We start from the raw sequence: 5,226 nt of genomic DNA, 5'->3' as shown, positions 1-5,226 counted from the left end.
ATTTTATAATGCTTGATGCAATTTGAAGAAAGCTAATTTGTATACATTGTCATTCATAAGCTAACTCCTTCGAAAAAAAATAACTCGAACAAATATATCCTATCCTTAACAATTTTTCTTTGCATGATCGACTTAAAACCGAATTGACACCAAGAAGAAAAACCTGGCTTTGAGGTGAGATATCCACATGGATACCGGGAGATGACCCTCCCGCAGCTACACCTTGGACTTTCTTCGGCGGCATCGTAGTTCGAATGTGAGATAGCCTTTTCCTTTTTCTTCTTGGAATTCCACCGTCTTCTCCTTCCTTATCTTTTACACGGCTATTTCTCCCTTACGGAATACCAAACGAGGCCATGATGAAGAATTGGATTTTTAAGACATGGAAGTGTGTGGACACCGGCTTGTTTGATAAAACTAAGAACACAAAGCTCAATGAAGAGAGTACTTGCACAAGAAGATCTAAAAAGTGAGTGAAGGAATTAATGCAAGAGAATGGAAGTCTGCAAGGTAGCCTAAGGACAAAGTAGGCCTATGGGTGTGACTTGAATAGTCTAAAGAGCTATGAGGAGGGGAAAAGGGCAAGGGCTTAGGGGGGAAAATTAAAACCGGGAGGGGAAACAAGGGGGCTTAGGGGGGGAAAATTTAAACCCGGAGGGTAATAAGGACTTTGGGGGGGGATTAAAATCCAGAGGGGAAAAAACAAGGCTTAGGGGGGAATTATACCGGGAGGGGGGGGGGAACAAGGGGCTTAGGGGGGGGATTTAAAACCCCGGGAGGGGGGAAACAAGGGGCTTAGGGGGGGGGGGATTTAAAACCCCGGGAGGGGGGGAAACAAGGGGCTTAGGGGGGGATTTAAAACCCCGGGAGGGGGGGAGAACAAGGGGCTTAGGGGGCGGAGGAGAACAAGGCCTTAAGGGGAGGGTATAGGAAGGGGGGCTTAAATGATCCCCCCCCTTAGAAGCTTCTCAAGAAGCTTCTGAGAAGCTTCTGTGGGCAGCCACATGGAGGAAAAAGGCCACTTAATGGATTACGAAGGCCGGTGTCAAGAGCAACTGGTCGTGGCGCAGTGACAAGCGGCGCTGGCGGCGTACTCTAGCTCGGCGGCTGACGGCTTGGACAGGCGGTGACCACCACTCTCCCACCACGACGATCTCCAGTAGCAACGAAGCCTCCCTCAGTCTGGCAAAATCTCCTCTTCTCTCACGGCCCAGCCTCCTTCTGTACACCGGGCCCCTCCCCTCGTTTAAATAGTGGAGGGAGGGGGATCCTTCCTCATGGCGTGTCGGCTCGCATGTCCTCCCTCCCTCCACAGGCTCCACCAAGGAGCTTATAGCTCCTTCTATTTCCCTCCCCCTCCAGCTCGTCAGTCGGTTGGAGGGATAAGGGGGGGAATTAAAAAAATTTCCGTAAGTCCCATTTTTTTTTCCTACGCGGAATATTAAAGTGTCTCTATAGGCTTGCATTCAGCCATAGCATACTTCTGTAACATGTCATGAGCATACTGCTTGTGTAGCAGCCATATACCTTGAAGCGTAGAGACTACCTCAATCCCAAGAAAATACTTTAGTTCATCAAGGTCTTTGACTCTGAATTCAACTTGTAAATATGATTTAATTTCAACAATGCCCTCTTCATCATCTCCAGTGATGATAACATCATCTACATAAACCACTAGAAACACATATACATGATCTATCTTCTTCGCGAACAGACTGTGATCTACATCACCTAATCTAAATCCATGTTGCTATAAATAACTACTGATCCTAGCATTCCATGCTCTAGGTGCTTGTTTCAGTCCATATAAAGACTTTTTCAGCTTACATACATGTGTAGAAAAGTCCGGGTGAACATAGCCTTCAGGTTGCTCCATATATACTTCCGCAACCAAATCATCGTTCAAGAAAGCATTCTTGACATCCATTTGCCAAAATTTCCATCCTTTTCATGCTATCAAATCAATGACAGTTCTAACTATTGCCATTTTAGTCACCAGGCTGAAAGTCTCCTCATAGTCAAGGCCATATTGCTATGCATAACCTTTTGCAACCAACCTAGCCTTATAGCGTTCTAATGAACCATTTGACTTGCACTTAAAATTATACACCCATTTGTAGCCAATGGGGACTTTTCCTTCAGGCAACTCAACCAATTCCCGTGTCTCATTTTCAGCCAGGGTTGCATACTCCTCATCCATGGCAGCACACCAGTTATCATCTGTAATCGCATCATCAAACTTTGTAGGTTCTTTGTAACCTATCACACTAGCCATATATGCATAATGGTGGGCTGAATAACCAGTGTATGTAAACCTGTCAACTGGTTTTCTGACTCTCTCAGATATCCATAACTCTAGCTCACTCTGGCTTGCCTCTCATGAGGTGGTACATAACGACTCTACCTTGCTCCAAGCATCATAATAGACAGAATGCCCAACTCACTATCCAAACTATCATTGTTGGATGACTCATAATCTACTGTAAGTGGACCTGTCAAATCCTCAAGCATCTTTTCTTTTCCCTTATCCAATCTCCCCCTCATTAACATATCCATGTCAGTGGACGTAGGAGTATGACTCCGCAAGCGTCTTGACCAAGGACTTACTGTAGGTGACCCATCACCTATAGGATCACTCATAGATGTACTCACTGTAGGTGTATTTTCAGCATTACTAGTGCTGGTTGATCCATCAGTAGCCATTGCAATAGGATTACCATACCACAATGCCAACTCATCAAAAACTATATCTCTGCTAATCAATGTCTCATGTGTAGACGGTACATAACACTTGTAAGTTTTTCGGTCTTGTGCATAACCAAGGAACACGCTCTTTACAGCTTTAGGATCCAATTTCTTCCTCTTTTCATCAGGAACATGCACATATGTAATGCTGCCAATACCTTCAAGTGTGAAATGTTAGGCTTATGACCATACAACTTCTCATATGGAGTTACATCATGAATCATTGTTGTAGGGGTTCTATTCAACACATAGACACTACTTTAGCCCAATAACCATTTGGCAAACTCTTCTCATTCAGCATAGCTCTTGCCAATTCCATCAATACCCTATTTTTCATTTTTGCTACACCATTTTGCTGTGGTGTATAGCTACAAGTTAACTATCTTTTGATCCCATGTTTAGCATGTCAAGATTGTGGGAGAAAAGGAAGGAGTCTCACTTGTAGCTTTCTTGCTTGCACAATGGGGGAATACACACAAGGGTGGAGGCTAAAAACAGTTTTCCTCTTTTTAGTTGTGGAAGCCAAATGAACTCTCTTACAAAGAAATAGAAGAACCCTGTATATATGGGTCTCAAACCAAACTCAACTAACTAAGGTGGCATACTAACTGAGCCACAAACTAGAGTAGATAAGGATAGCTATCATGTAGCTATTATTCAGGGGCGGTGTACCAACCGCGTCCGCAACTAACACGTCGGTGACATAAATGCACAACGGTCACCCTGGCGTATCACGAGTGGAGCTCGATATGTCAACACTCCCCCTCGAGCTCAATCCCAATTCCTGCACACCAAGCAGGTCTCTGAACTTGCGCAGCTTCTCTGTGCCCAATGCCTTCGTGAATATGTCAGCTACCTGATCCTCTGTGCTGACATAAACTAGATCAATAAGACCTAGTAAAACCCTCTCTCGCACATAGTGATAATGCACCTCAATGTGCTTTGTTCTAGCATGATAGACTGGGTTATTTGCCAAGTGTATACTACTCATGTTGTCACAATAAATGACAACTGGCCCATCTGTAGACTGATGCATATCATAAAGTAGCTTATGCAACCAAGCTACCTCACATGCAGCCATTGCTGCACCCTTGTACTCAGCCTCTGTGCTCGACAAAGCAACTGTAGGCTGTTTCTTGCTGCTCCAAGTGACTGCAGCACTCCCAAAAGAGAACACATATCCACTGGTAGATCGTCTATCAGAAATACTACCAGCCCAATCAGCATCAGTGTATCCATTGTCAAGATTGTGGGAGAGAAGGAAGGAGTCTCGCTTGAAGCTTTCTTTGCTTGCACAATGGGGGAAGACACACAAGGGTGGAGGCTGAAAACAGTTTTCCTCTTCTTAGTTGTGTAAGCCAAAAAAACTCAAGTACAAAGAAATAGAAGAACCCTATATATGGGTCTCAAACCAAACTCAACTAACTAAGGTGGCATACTAACTGAGCCACGAACTAGAGTAGATAAGGATAGCTATCATGTAGCTATTATTCATGGGCGGTGTACCAACCGCGTCTGCAACTGACAAGTCGGTGACATAAATATACAACGGTCACCCTGGCGTATCACGAGTGGAGCTCGATATCTCAACACTCCCCCTCGAGCTCAATCCCAATTCCTGCACACCAAGCAGGTCTCTGAACTTGCGCAGCTTCTCTGCGCCCAATGCCTTCGTGAATATGTCAGCTACCTGATCCTCTGTGCTGACATAAACTAGATCAATAAGACCTAGTAAAACCCTCTCTCGCACATAGTGATAATGCACCTCAATGTGCTTTGTTCTAGCATGATAGACTGGGTTATTTGCCAAGTGTATACTACTCATGTTGTCACAATAAATGACAACTGGCCCATCTGTAGACTGATGCATATCATAAAGTAGCTTATGCAACCAAGCTACCTCACATGCAGCCATTGCTGCACCCCTGTACTCAGCCTCTGTGCTCGACAAGGCAACTGTAGGCTGTTTCTTGCTGCTCCAAGTGACTGCAGCACTCCCAAAAGAGAATACATATCCACTGGTAGATCGTCTATCAGAAATACTACCAGCCCAATCAGCATCAGTGTATCCATGCAACTGTATCTGAACCCCAGTCTCATAAAATAGTCCATACTGCAATGTGGACTTCACATACCTAAGTATGCGTCTAGCCGCATCCAAATGTGGTTTCCTTGGAGCCTGCATAAACTGACTTACCAATCCAACAGCATAGCTCAAATCTGGCCTGGTAATAGTCATATAAATCAAACTTCCTACTATGCGTCTGTACATAGTAGGGTCTTCTAGAAGCTCACCTGCATCTGTGCTCAGCTTCACATTTTGCTCCAAAGGAACTGAAATAGGCTTACAGCCTGTCATCCCATATTTGGACAGCATGTCCAATCCATATTGCCTCTGCAAGAGCTGTATCCCACTTGGTGATCTAATCACCTCAATGCCCAAGAAATAACGCAGCTCTCCCAAATCCTTCATCTCAAACT

Source organism: Lygodium microphyllum, chromosome 7 (genome assembly GCF_053477565.2).
Source record: "Lygodium microphyllum isolate KBCC chromosome 7, Lygodium_microphyllum_v1.1.10, whole genome shotgun sequence".
Lineage (NCBI taxonomy): Eukaryota > Viridiplantae > Streptophyta > Polypodiopsida > Schizaeales > Lygodiaceae > Lygodium > Lygodium microphyllum.
The sequence above is the reverse complement of the archived record's forward strand: the minus strand, read 5'-3'. Positions refer to the sequence as shown.